The sequence below is a fragment of the Dama dama genome, chromosome 33, assembly GCF_033118175.1.
Source record: "Dama dama isolate Ldn47 chromosome 33, ASM3311817v1, whole genome shotgun sequence".
Lineage (NCBI taxonomy): Eukaryota > Metazoa > Chordata > Mammalia > Artiodactyla > Cervidae > Dama > Dama dama.
Window position 1 is genome coordinate 72,946,563 of NC_083713.1, and position 14,547 is coordinate 72,961,109.

Consider the following 14,547-nt stretch of genomic DNA (forward strand, 5'->3'; position numbering starts at 1 on the left):
GGGGCAGAGGAGCAGGCTCTGGCTGTGCCCGCGCTGGGGGCAGTGACTGCCACACCCCATTCGACCATCCCTGTGCCGGGAGCAAGAGCTGAAGGGGGGCGCCAGGGAGCCAGATGCCCTGTTTCCAAGCCACTAGGAAGGGTGGGCTAGGTCGGGCAAGCGTGGCTCCTCGAGTCCTGATCTTTCTCACGGGAACCGGCCTGTGGTCAAGACCGGAGCCTTCCCCCCGGGAGCTCTGGCAAGGCCAACCACAGTGCCCGCGCTGGGGGCCACAGGCCCCGCCCTGTGTCTCTGATGTCATCGCGCCCAGAGCGGGTTGCCTGTTCCTTGGCTGCAGAGATGCCGCTGGGTGACATCTGTGAGAGGTTCCAAAGATTCTCAGCGTGCCAGATGGAAGGTGCTAGAACCCTCCCGTTAGTGCCTGGAGCAGCCCTGACCAAGGGTTCTGGCGGGGCTGTGGGTGGTCAGAGATGGTTTTTGTGCATGTTCAGGAGTCAGGAGCTTCTGGGATCGTAAAAAAATTAATAAATAACAGAAAATGGAGTCAGTGTTTCTCTGTGCTGTGATTCTGGGCACTCCATTGCTCTGGAGCTGGGGGCAGGACAAGAGTGGCCTTTGAAAGCTCTTCCCAGAGGAGTGGAGGCAGGGAAGATATGATGTGGGGCCACGGCCTTGAGCTGTTCAGTCCCAGAAACATCCCAGCTGCACCCTGGGAGCAGTCTGACCCCCTCAGCTGGCTTCTGTCTTGAGAGGGAGAGAACCAAGCCCAGGGTCAGACTTGAGACTCTGGGTTCTGCTTGTGCAAGAACGTAACAGCTGGGTGGCTGCCTGGGGCAGGGATGTCACCATGCATGTCTGCTGGACCAGCCTCTTGCTGGTGGCCTTATATGTACAGCTGCATCAGGCCCTTCATCCTCAGCTGCATCAGGTCCTCCATCCTCAGTTGCCCCTCCCATCCCGGTCCCACCCCTGGTCTCTTCCTGCCTTTCTTAAGTGCGGGCTCATGCCCACTAGATCTCCAGGCTGTACCCGCCCCTTGGACGGCCGCATCTTGAGGGGAAGATCACCCCGGCCTCCCCAATCCATCCAGGGGACATCTTAGGCTGTGCCCCGGGTATGAGGTCACTTGTACACAAAGTTATCATCCTCAGAAGCTCTGAGATGGGCACTGGTGCATAGGGTTTAGCAGGAGGTAAGAAGGGGGCTGGGGACATGAGGCTGGACAGGTACAGGGGAACTCAGCCAGCCACAGCCACCAGTAACTAACGGCGTTTCATCCTTTGGGAAAGCTCCAGGACCCTTCGTGATCTGTCCCACCCAAGGAAAAGGGAGCTGAGCTCCTGTCTCTTCGACCTCCAGTGCAGGGGGGCAGAGTGGGATTTGCAGGCAGAAACCCGCAGACAATTAACCCCAGGTGCTAGCAATTGGAAGCTGGGTGTGGATGCTTCACAGTGGTGGGAACAAGGGAACGTGAGTGGGGATTCACCGAGGACCTGTCACACAGAAACAGAAGTGGTGGGAACTTAGAGGTCATGATTTCTGGGGGTTTAGGAGTCCTCTTCCATGTCCTTCTCTGTAATTTCATCACTAGAGATGAGTTCTGATGGCTTAAGAATAGATGAGTGTGGAACCATCGAGATTCCCCAGGGAAAAGACAGCAGCAGGGCTGTTGTCAGACATCTGTGCCTCATGGGCTGAGTCTATCAGATGCTGTGTTGAGAGAACAGGGTCCGACGGGGACAAGCCCAGGAGGACAGGAAAGAGGCTGTTGCTTGGCAAAGGGGCTGGATACAGACCTGAGGGCCCCAAGAGTCCCCTTGCTGCACCCTTGAGACAGAGGCCCTGTGTCCTGCCTTCCTGAGGACCCTCAATGCCGGAAGTGCAAGCATGGGGCATGGTTCTCGCAGCCTGGGCTGGCGTGGCGGAGACCTCAGACCCCAAGCCCCAGGGATGAGCCTGGTTTATAACCAGTCACTAAAAATATATACAGTGAAATGAAAACCGCCACCACTGAGCAGACTCCCGCTGCCCACCGTGAAGATAAGTAATGGCAGTTATAAGGCCTCTTAAACCCTTACCTTTGGGGTGTGGAGGGGTCTCTGCAGACAGTATGTCTTCATCAGGAAACGTTTACAACCAGTAAGTGGGAGAGAAGGCAGCTCAGCCACAGGGCTCTTCAGCCTTTATGGAACTGCAGCCCATCGGAAACTGGAGCCGCAAATCACCGCACCCAGAGATTGGGGGGAGTGAGTCAGCCCTGACCGCTGCCTTCCAGACAGTGCCCCTGCCCCACTCACATCAGCGCAGGGGCCACGGGCCAAGGGCAAGCTCTGTGGGTGCGCGTGGCCCCTACTCCCCTCTGCAGCCTCATGCGGCCCCTTGCACGTGTCAGCCTCTGCCCCTCGGCGTGGCTCTCCCTCTTCCCAGATGCCTACCTCGGCGCATCTGCCAGAGCATCCTGCTTGTCCTTTGCACATGTCTCGTGGTCCCCTCGACACTCACTCTCCCACCAGCTGCAGGTGAATCAGGGGAGCAGAGCCGCTGGAAGTGACATAGGACCAGAGCTGTGATGGGACCAGTTCACACTGAGCTGGCAGAGCCATGGAGTTTCTGAAAGGTTGTGGCCTCTGCATCTTGGGTTGGCTGTAGGTCAGTGGGGTCCGCAGTGGGAGGAGAAGCAGGGTGTGATGGGGAGAACGTGGCTGTGGACACAGATTTCATGTCACCCTTGGCGAGCTCCCAACCTCAGGCCAGACGAATGCAGGGGAGCTGCAGAGGCAGCCCGACCCTTGCAGCTGTTTTCACATCTGGCCGGGGAGCTGGGCCAGCCAGCTCTGCCCCTTTTGCCAGGGTGAGCCAAGGATCAGCGTGCCTGCTGTCCTTCATCATGGGTCCCCAGATTTTTTGGTACCTTAAAAATGACTGAGGACCTTAAAAGACTTATGTTAGTGGGGTTCACACCTCTTGACATTTACCTTATAAGAAAATGTCTTGTGAGAAAGATTTATGTATTTTAATTTTTAATCATTGGAAAATAACAATGGTGGTTCCATTTTTATGAAAAGTAACTGTTTTCTAAAATTAAAAAAAAATTAATGGGATGATTCTTTTGTAAATCTCTTTTATGTCAGGTTGAATGAGAAACACCTGGATTCGTGTATCTGCTTCTGTATTTCATCCATTGTAATATGCTGTTTTGGTTGAAATACAATGGAGGAAATCCTCCCTCATATAAGGTGGAGTTAAAAAGTGGAGGGATATGTTTAAAGTCTTTTAAACGAATTGTTCTTCTCTGATATTACGCCAAAACTTGACATGTAGTTGTTTCTGAAACGTTACTTTCAGAAACAACTCATCTCAAAGCCATTCTGTATTGTTTGTTAAATTCCATTGGTCTGCCTTGCACTTGGAAGGGGTGTTTTTTAACCCAGGCACCATCGTGTGGAAATACTGGCTCATGGAGTTGTGAGGCTGTCCAAACACAGAGATGAGAAAGACACATCATTTCTTGGTATGACTATGAAAGTGCCGTGACTTGCCCTGCCCTCAAAGAGGACCCAGCTCTGTAGCATCCTTCCTCTTAACCTCACCCACATTTCGCCGTGGCCAACCCTGAGCTGGAGTCACGCCGGAGAGGGAGATCTTGTAAGTGAAGTGTCAGCTTAGGGATCCCGCCATGGGAGTTTCCCCCTGCACCCTTCCTGTGCCCCTCAGTGCTACCCGCCCGGTGGCTGCACTTTCTCTCTGCTCTTTTCTGAGCATCTGTATTCTCCAGCTGAGCACAGGTCCGTCAGGACCCTCCCTGCCCCGTCCCACCACTCAGATGGCCCCTTGGTCCCCCTGCTCCTTCTTCTCCCACACTCAGACCATCGGCCTGCTCTGCGGGTCCTGCATCATCAACCCCTCACTTATACATATATGATGGACGCTTAAGAGACCTGTGCCTGGGGATGGTACAGGATGCCGGGTGCCCCGGCCCCCACTGAGGATAGGCCTTTCTAAAGTCTTGATGCCCGCTGTCCCACAAGAGGCCCAGAGGGCGCCCCAGACTCTCCCACCAGGTCTCCACAAGCGAGGAGAAGACTGGAATTTGATGGGGTCCCTGCCCTGCTCTGCGCGCATCATGTTCTCGGTTCACGGAACCGTGTGGCCCTGTGCCCACACTCGGCAGAGGTCAGAGCTGCCTGAGCCTGAGGACCAGCCCCTGGCAGAGAGGGGGTGGAAGAGCCAGAGGACTCCGGGAGTGCCAGTGTCCTCCCCAGAGGCGGCGGTGCCTCCTGCGTGCCTGGGAGTGGGTGGTGGAGGTGGCGGCATCTGTCCTGAGTCTGACAACAGGTCTGCCACCTGCATTTAGGATTTTTTTTCCATCCCAGAAGACATCTCTCAGAAGAAAATAGCTCTGTATCCCTCAACAGCCTCTGAGAGGCAGAGTAGAGGTGGCTAGGGCCCAAAGCAGAGACAAGAGTGTGGGCTGAGCTTTTCAACTGGATGGGTCCTCAGCTGACACTGCATGTTGCTGGCATTTAGCACGAAGCCAGGAGCCAGACTGGACCCTGACGTTGGGGGGGTTTTATGGGGGCTGGGCTCTCTGGTAGGGAGCCAGGGTATCGCTTACTGCAAGACCAGCAGGTCCATCAAGATGCTGGGCTCATCTCTCCCTGCTTCCCCAACCCCTCCACAAAGGACGTCTGAGTCTCCTGACTTCAGGCTCACAGCAAGTCTCTGCACTGGACCCTTCCCCCGACTCCTCCCCGGGTCCCAAGGTTCCTTCAAGACCACATTCAGTTAGTCAGTTCCATTCAATTCAAAAAGCATTTGGATGTTTACAGGAGGCCTACTCGTTAGCCTGTTGCCAAGCTCACCCAGTTATTAAGTGGTTCAGCCAGGACTTGAACTTGAGTCTGTCTGAGCCCTAAGGGAGGCCTTCTTTCTTCCTACTGCTGCTTCCCTCCTCCTGTCTTCTGCTCATAAACCTGCTTATCTGGACTAGTTAAAACCCCCTGCCCCCTTTAACTTATACCCACGTTAATAGATATAAATCTGCTAGAATTGTTTCTAGACAGAGAGTCCAAGGGCAATGAGTAAGGGTGTAAGGGCCTCTTCTATGGATGAATTACAAACTGTTTAGTAAAAAGACTCTGGTGCATAGGTCTGGGAGCCCAGAGGTATCTTGTTTCTTTCTGAGTTCCTGGTTTCAGCTGGTAGAAAATTGCCCTTAGGGGTGGGTAATCTCCAGATGGGTGAGGTTTGTTGTGCATGTTACAAGTGCCGATAGCAGATAATTCAGTGTGATATTAATAGGATGCTAGTGTTTGGGAACTCTTTCATATTCTCTTTCCACTCCCTTTATTTTGCCTCATTTTGCCATTCTTCTGCCAGCAGCTGCAGCCCAAGGGTAGGCATAGAGAATTCTCCATGAATGTCCTCCTCGAGAATAGCAAACCTGAGGGGCTTTGTGACAAGCAGTTTCTTTGTCTAGTTGCAGGTATTCACCAGTCACTTTGCAAATAACCCACCATCCAAGCCTCCTGGGAGCTCACCAGCCAGGAGGAGGGACTCACAAGCACAAGATTTGGCGTCTCAGGATGGTCAGGACTTAAAGAGATGTCAGCTCTAGATGCTTGTTCCTGCCTTTGAGGAAAAGAGGCTGGGAAGACTTCCTGGAGGAGGCGTGCCTGAGCTGCATCTTGAGGGATGAATAGGAGCTCACTAGGCAGAAAAGTGGGGCATAGAAAAAGAACATGAGCATGGGCAGAGGCTAGGGCGACAGCTGATAGTGTGAACCCAAAGGCCATTGATCCTTTTGCTGTGGGCACCTTCTTCACCTACTTCCCCTGGAGCATCGTACCCTGGACAGACTGTTGTTGACCAAGGCAAAAGCAAAAGAAAGATTCCAGCAGGTCCCTGTTGCCTTCTGTCTGGTATTCTCAGCTGCATCTGTGTTCCCTCTGACTCCCTGAGAACCAGTCCACTTGAATGAGGGTGGGTTTTAGGAACAGTGTTCCTTCCCCTCTCTCACCCAGACCCTGCTTTCGCATCTAATGTGAACTCTCAGCTGTTGCCCTCATGTTTGCTGACGTCACTGTGCCTGAGCTCTGGGGCCCTGTGGGGGGGACTAAGCTTTCATCCCAGTGGGACGCCCTGGAAGCCTGGGTGAGTTAAACTGCTGAGCCAGCTGGGGAACATCAGTCCCCCTCTCCCGTGATAACGCCTGAGGACGACACTGGGGAAGGCAGAGCCTCTCTGAGGCTCTCGTTGGGGTGGACTCCAGCCGGGACCCCGTGGGTAGGCTGGCTGTGGACATGCGGGCCTCCAAACGTCTGCAGGGACAGTCAGCGCGTGGATCCGGGAGGTCTGAGTGTTTGCTCTGCTGTGACCAGAACTTCAGTGGAGAAGGAGGGCGCGTGGGTGCCGGAGGAGAGGGCTTCTCCTTCTGGCGGGAGGGGACTGGTTCCCCCTCGGTGACTCCGCGGCTCCAGGGGAGGAGCTGCTCTGTCCTACTCGGGCCTGCGCTCCTGAGCGGCCAGAGGAGCAGTCGCTGAGTTGGCTGGAGTGTCAGTTGTGTCAGTCGGTCTGTGACCGGGAGGCCTTCCGAAGGGCAGCCTTGCGCCGACTCAGAGACTAGTGTGTGGCCTGCCTGTGGTTTCAGATGCCAGGACCCCCCTCCCCAAGGGAGATGGGCTCTGGTGCGCGGGGCCCAGAGCACCGGCCCAGCCAGACAGCCCCCAGGATGTGACGGGGACGGTGCTCCCCAGGGCTGTCTGGGCCAGGGAGGCTCACGGGGATGCAGGGGGCAGACACGCCCAGTGCTTCGCCGGCTCCTGGGCTTCCTGGGTCGACTTTCCTCCTCCTGGTATGTGATGTGTTTTCCTACGTTGATTGGCGGTTGGGAGAAAAATGTCCAAATTAGGGATGGGCCTGTGGCTTAGCTGAGCCTCATAACCAGTGAACTTCTACCATGGAGGAAATATCAGATCCCAGAGAAGGCAGTCTCCGCTTTGAGGAGGGTGTTTAGTCTTGTGCTGGCCTAGGCTGTCAAACCATCGGAGGGGCTGGTAAACTTGTGTCCGACCCCAGCCCTAGACTCACAGGCGTGTGTGGTGAGATCCACGTGGACACCTGGATGAGCGTGGGGGGGATCGGGGAGGGCACACACACACACTCTTGGGAGGAGGGTAGCCTGGTCCACGCCCCCTTCCTTCACTCTTCCTCTTTTGTTAAGCAGTTGGGAGGCTCTCTTGCATCCGTTTTTGTCCGTGTTACCCCAACCAGCCCATTAGGAGACTCCCCGAGTCTGTGCTAAGACCCCCAGAGGCAGATGAACTCCCGTTTTAGGCTCCTCGGCACCAGGTGACCTGCCCCGCTGGACAACAGGGGGACGAGGTCACATTGAGCCTCCCCTGGGCTGGCCCCTATCGATAGGACTCAGTGGGAATGTGGGGGCTTTGACTCCACGAGGCAGAGCAGAGAGTGGCCTTGGGGAAGCGAGTTGCTGGTCTGTCAATGTTTACTGTGTCCACGCCTCTGACTTGGAGAGGAGGCTGCTGTGGGTAAGACCCAGCCTAGTTCAAGTTTTTGTTTTTTTGGACCACACCACAGGGCATGTGGGATCTAGTTCCCTGATCAGGGATCGAACCCGTGCCCCCTTCAATGGAAGCACGGAGTCTTAACCACTGGCTCACCAGGGAAATCTCTAATTCAAGTTTTTACTCTGCTACTGACCAGCTCGATGGGACCTGGAGCGCTCTCTGGGCCTCGGTGTCCATCTATAATAGAAACCACCTGCTGGGGGCCTGGAGTATCGTAGGTGGGTATCAGGAATGCCCGTGGAACAGTGCCTGGCAGGTGATGTGCTCACTGAAGTATATGGGTGAGAACAGCCTTCCAGAGAGGGTGTCCTGGCCCCTCACCCATCGTGCTGTGGGCGCAGTGCTAACCCTGCACTCAGTAAGCACTCTGGGCAGCGATCCTGGCCCCTCGCCTATTGTGCTGTGGGCACAGTGCTAACCCTGCACTCAGTAGGTCCTCTGGGCAGCACCAGGGGCAGGCGTGGCCTGTGGCTCAGGGCATTGGACAGAATGGCTTTGGAAGCGTGTTAGCAAGCAGCCCAGTGGGCCGGGGGCTCCAGAACTGTGCCTCCCCCCAACTTCTGGGCCTTTCCCCCATCACGGGAACTCTTCATGCGCACTTGCCACAATTAACCGAGAGAGATGGTGCCCGCTCCACCCTTTAGTGAGTGAGTGACAGTCATAAGGCAGCAAACAGGGCACCTCCGCAAATTACATATTTACATGGTTTTCTGATTATTAAAGCAATCTGAAAAATTGATTAATGCAGAAAAGCACAATGAACATGGTCACACTCTTCCCTCATTCTGCCTCCCATCATTCATGTGTTAGCATATTTTTTTTTCCAGTTCTTTCTTTCTGTGTAATCATTTCTCTTTTCAGTGTTAGGGTCAATGAAGGAAATTTTGAAAACAAGTCCTTGGACTGTTGGAATTTAAAGCTTCAGAGGAAATGTCAAATGCAACCCAAATGGCTAATTTCCCATCTGATTTTTTTTTTTTTAGTACATGTCAAACCCTCTTCTGCAGAAGATCCAGGGTACCCCCAAATGTCCCCTCTTGCCCAGAGGGCATCTCCACAGAGTGGTCTTGGAGGGACAGCCCAACAGGGTGTTGGGAGGGGACTCCTGGACAGGTGAGCACAGCCTTTGCAGTGAGAGGCAGGTGAAGGGTGGGCAGGCATCCTTCTCGCTCCTGCTCGTGTCCCGCATTTCCAGAATGAGGTAGCGTTTGACATGCAGCGGGGTACAGCCTGTTTTGGTATGCCGTTTGGTCCCTGGACTTAATGAGTTCTACAGGGACGTGCTGCTGTAGCTAAAGATCATTTACCTGAATTGCTTTTTAATTTCTGCCATGGGAAGCTGCCCCTGGCACGGTATAATTACAAGATAATTTACAGCAATCCCAAATCTAATAATTCAGCCATCCTGGGTTGGGGGAAGGGACCAGAGCTATGTGAGGGCTGAGGGGAGAGAACTCGCCTGTCGTTAAGTTAGCCTCAGTTTCTGGGTGCAGGTTCCAGTTGCTGGGCGAGCGTGGAAGAGTCAGCGAGGGACGCTTCTTGTCCAGGGGACGCTGAAGTTTCCTTTAACGGCAGGAGCGAGTTCTTCTTGAGCTGGCCCGTGGGAGAGGACACTGTGTGATTTCACAGTTTTGCCGCGGGGCCTGGGGAGGTAGGTGGCCTGGGGCTGTCTGTGGAACACGTGGCATCGGCAGTCGGAGTTCAGAAGGCGCCTCGCCCCATTCTTTTAACACAAACCCTCCCCCACAAACTGCAGGCTCTGAAGAGGACAAGTAGGCCTCGGGGCAAGGCCCGGGGGATCCTGTAGGGTCATCCACACTCTCCCCCGGGCAGGAGCTGATGGAGTTTGTGGCAGCTGAGCCCTGTGGGGGTGGAGGGGACAGTGCCAAAGCTGCAGGAGAAATGAGGAGCTTTCTTCTCTATGTCTCCCTTGCAAGACCCACCGTCTTTGCCCAAAGGGAAGGATCTACATGCATGGTAACCCTTAACCTTCCCTCTCACTGGATAAATCACCCCTTTCCACCAAAACTACCCACAGAGCAAAATATCCATATTTTCTTTGCACAAAGGCAGTTTGTTAATTAACAGAATTCCATAGTGAATTAACTTTATATAATAAGGAAAAAACAGACTTTTCTGATTTATTGGTTATAGAAATCTAAACATTCTTTTCTTGGGTGATTTACACTGGGATGAGTTTTTTTTGTTTGTGTAGCAGTGGGAGGCCATAGCCATAGCCAAAAAGCCGAGGAGCTTAGGTTCAGAGAGGTTAAGTTACCTGTGACCCGTCACACAGCTGGTGGGAGGAGTTAGGCACCCACATAGCTCACCTGACCTCAATTCACTATCAGGCTGTCCTGTGGGAGAGGTGGGAGGAACAAGGAACAAAAAATAATCCATCTTTTCCCGGAGCCAGAGGCAGGGGTGGGGGCGGTGGGTAAGTGTCTGTCTTGATGGTTATTAGCTCTCACCGAGAAGGTGGTATTGTTTTAGGGTGGTGCCCCCGGGGTGCCCACCCCCCAGGGTGTGCAGTTCTGTCTTACACCAGGGACTGTCTGCTCTCCCAGGAGGCTGCTGGTCCTCAGACCTGGCTCTCACACCGTGAGGACTGGGCCTCAGAGGTGGGGGAACTCTAAATACTCAGTGGTGCCCCTCACTCTCTCTGGCTGACAATGCTTTCCTGACTTCTAGGGTCTACACCAGCCCCTCTCCAATCAGCCCTGAGGAGGTGTTCTAGGGGGTCTTTGAGGGTCTCAGCTCACCTGGGGGTTTGGCTGGGCTGTGAGCTAAGATATCTGCACAGCATGATATCTGCACACCACTGAGAGGGATGTCCCCCCAGCACCTCTCACGTGGAGCCCATGGGCCTCTGGCCCCCACACAAGTGTCATCGGGAATGTTGGGGAGAGTTTAAAGACACTGCTTAGGGTTGGAAAGACTTCACTACTTATTTAAAAGAAATCTTTTTGGCCATGCTGCACAATATGTGAGATCTTAGTTTCCCGACCGGGGATTGAACCTGTGGCCCCTGCAGTAGAAGCACAGAATCTTAGCCAATGAATGGCCAGGGAGGTCCCAGAAGTTACTGCTTTTGAGGAAGGCTGCTCATCCCTCAGGTTTTAGAAATGCAGCCTCCGACCTGGCCCTGTCCACCTCTGCAGCCGTTTCCCTGTAGTAGTGTCTCGATGCACCCATCCTATCCTTTGCCTGCCCCCTCCAGGAAGCCTTCCCTGTTAGTCCCTCCCCGATGCTTCCCTCTCCCTCAGAGCCCCGTTGCATCCCACCCTATCGGATGACACTTCTCCCCCATCAGCCTGTGCTCAGCCAGGCAGAGCTGGGGTGTGTTCTGTCTGCAGGACCTCTCCCCGGCCGGCTGGAAGGTGTTTGGATAACCAGGCAGAGGATCACAGGGATGCCTCCTTCCTGTGTCTGCTCTGGTTCCCAGCTGTCCCCACACGAGCCTCGACAGCTCGGAGCTTTGAGCTCCGGCTGTGGCCCAGCAGTGTCCTGACAAGGGGCAGGATGCGGGGGTTGAGAACTCATGGCTGGGCACTAGGGGAGGCGGATTTTTGTTATGACAGAGCAGGGCCTTGGGCCGTGGCAGGCTCAGTCCAGAGACAGCTGAGGTGCTTACAGCCAGCCTGGCCAGCTGGTTGGGAGGGAGCCGGGGCTGAGCTGGCTAGGGATGCAGGAAGTACGGTCTGCATCAGATTCCATCCGTATTCATGCCCGTCTCCCGATTCATGAGCTTCTGGAGCTTGTACCTCTGCTGTCTCTGCCCTCAGAGGTTTCAAGCCCAGGCCTCTGACCGCAGTCAGCTCCCGTGGGGGCTGCTTGACTGGGGGCAACATGTCTCCATACAGAAGAGACCCCTGAACGGGACTGCTGAGAGGGCAGGTCTACCCACGTGGGGTCTTCTTGAAGGTGATTTGGGCTGATGGAGATTTTTGTCTTGTGTCCAGGCTCTAGCCTCAAATCCCTACAAAAGCTGAGAATCCCCTCTACTCCTGTTTTCCACGTGAGGGACCTGAGACCCAGAGAGAGTGGGTGGATCGCACAGGTGGGAGGGGTGGATTTGGACATAAACCATCAGGTTTCAAAGCCTGTGGCTTCTCCAGGTCGTGCCCAGGGAACGATTTGAGAATTGGGCAGTTAATTCTTTCTGTGGGTGTGTGTCGTCCCCAGGGATACCTTCAGAGCCCGTTTCAGATCAGCACTAGCCCCCTCCCCTCCCCGCCCCTCGGATGCTGCCGCGTGTTTCTCCATGAGCACCCTTGGCGCTGTGTCTCCCTACACCGCGGCTTCCAGGTTGAGTGGAAGATGAGTGGACAAACACTGTACATGTTTATCGATGTTTTTCGAGTGAATCAGTGATCACATGAGTGTTTCAGGGATTCATCCAGAGCCAGCCCAGAAATGCAAAGTTTGGCTAAGTTTTTCTGGCTCCATCACTGTCCTCTTTCAGGCTGGTGGGATGACCCCCACATACATTTCTGCTGATACTTCTGAGTGGTGAACCCAGGCCACCTAAGCCAGGGCTTCTGTGTTGGAGTGGGTGATGGAGAATTAGCGAGATTCACACTCACTGGGATGGCCACTATCAAAACCCGGAAAAATATTGCAAGTGTTGGCAAGGATATGGAGAAACTGGAACCTCAATGTATTGCCATTGGAAATGTAAAATGGTGCAGATGCTATGGAAAACAATCTGACAGTTCCTCAAAAAATTAAACATAGAATGATATGATTTGGCAGTCTTGCTCCTGGGTCGGAGGAGGAGTTTCTTTGGGCTTCTCAAACCCCAAAGAAGTGCAAGCTGTGTACATCCATATCTGTAGCAGCATTACCCACAACATCCAAAAGGTGGAAGCAACCCGGGTGTCCACAGACAGATGAATGGACCCACAGGGTGTGTTTTGTAACATACAGTTGAATCTATTCAGCTGAAAAAGGAAGGAAAATTTGACACACCCTATATCATGAATGAGCCTTGAGGATATTATGCTGAGTGAAATCAGCCAGTCACCAAGGGGACAAATACTCTGTGATTCTACTTCTATGAGGTCCCCAGAAGAGTCACATTGGGCGGGTGCCAGGGGCCTCAGACCCTGGAGGGGGACCGATGGGTTGTTGTTTCATGGGGACAGAGTTTCAGCTTGAGGCTATGAAAAGGGGTCTAGAGATGGATCATGGTGGTTGCACAGAGTCAGTGTACTTAATGCCAGTGAACTGTACCCCTAAAAATCGTTAAAATGAGACATTTTGTGTTATAAGTATTTTAGCACAATTTTCAAAATTAAATTAAGAAAAAAGAATCAGTGGGGAGCCAGATCCAAAAACCCATGGACTTTTAAAACCTTTTATTTAAGTATTGTTGATTTGCAGTTTGTGTTAGTTTCTGGTGTAGAGAACAGTGATGCAGTTATACATGTGTGTATCTTCTTTTTCATATTCTTTTCCCTTCTGGTTTATCAGAGGATATTGAGTATAGTTCCCTGTGCTGTAAAGTAGGACCTTGTTTGTGTATCTACTTTATGTATAATAGTTTGCATCTGCTAGTCCCAACCTCCCAACTCCTCCCCACTCCGACCCCTCTCCTCCCTGGCCACCCCAAGCCTGTTCTCTATGCAAAGACCCGTGGACTTTCAAAGCTGGGATGAAGCTGGGGGCCCTGACCCACCTGTTCACCTTGTTTTACAGACAAGGAGAGCCAGCTGGGACCCTGCCCCAGCTTTTCTGAGAAAGTGTTTTTTGGGACCCGAGGTCACTGTTCCCGGAGACCAGTCCCCTGTCCGAACTCCTCGCCCCAAGACTTCCATCCCATTGGAGCTGTCCACCCCAGACAGACGCTGAGCGCGGGCAGGGCTGGTGGAAAATAAGTTGGTTTGAGAAATTTAAATCTGGTACTTCTTTCTTCTCTGTGAAAAGAATTAAAATCCAGCAGAAGCTTATTACAGGCAGACTGAGGTTATTTTGGGAAGCAGCAATTAACGGTTTTATACTTTTCCTCTCCTTTTTGCCCTTGCTGCCCGCACAGGTCTGGGAAGCTATTAAACCTTTCACCCAGCCCTCAGCCCAGAGGAGTCTGCCCTGCCCTCTTTCTCCTCTGCTTGCATGCCTTGGGAAAGAAAAGAGAGTTCCATTCCTATTAATTACCGCCAAATCCGCTCCGTAAGCACTTGGTGAATGTGCTCGGCGCTGAGGTTTAAAGCCCGCCTCTGAACAGAAGAGTAAAATGAAAGGAAGCATGCATTTGGTCGGACGCTGTAATTTGCCACGTCATCTACTCTCTTGTTGCTAAAATGGATACTCTGCTGAGGCCATGACTTCCAGCTGCCCCAGATCATTGTCCATGGTCACACCCTCCCTAAGAGGTCACCTATCCCCTCCAGGCTGAGGCTGACTGGGCTCAGGGAAGGCAGGCAATGCGCGCGCGCATACACACACACACACACACACACACACACAAACACACGCTCTCTCTCTCACGCACAGGTTTTCATATGCATCTGGATGTAGACAGCAGGGTAGTAGCTCAGCAAACTCTTTCTACATAGGTGCATCACGGGAGTCTCTGAATGTGTTTCTGATCACAGTTTGTGCTTTCTGAGGCCAGCTGACTCAAAGATGCTTCAGCGATTAAGCCCTCAGACCCAGGAGTTGGACAGTTTTGGGTGAAGCCCCAGGCCATCTGCTGTGTGACGTTTGGTAAGCAGAGCTAGCCCGCAGCCTCAGTTTCCTGTCTGTAAGTGGGGATCACAAAGTGTTGACCTCATAGGATGCTTAGTAACTGTTTTCCAGGCGGGTCTTATCTGCGTTGGACAGTATCATCACCCTCTTTCTCCACATTTGCATGTTGCCTAGGGTCCTATCGCTTCACTGGGTGCCTCCCTGCCTGTGGCTGGGTACTGGGGACCCTCCACGGGGTGGAGGGTGGCTTGCCCCCTCCAAGGTGGCT

At 53.4% G+C, this 14,547-nt stretch overlaps 1 protein-coding gene across 1 annotated transcript in view; it reads left to right on the top strand.

Moving 5' to 3' along the window:
• GLI2 (GLI family zinc finger 2) overlaps positions 1-14,547 on the top strand; it is a 260,200-nt gene that overhangs the window by 82,853 nt on the left and 162,800 nt on the right. The window lies entirely within an intron of this gene.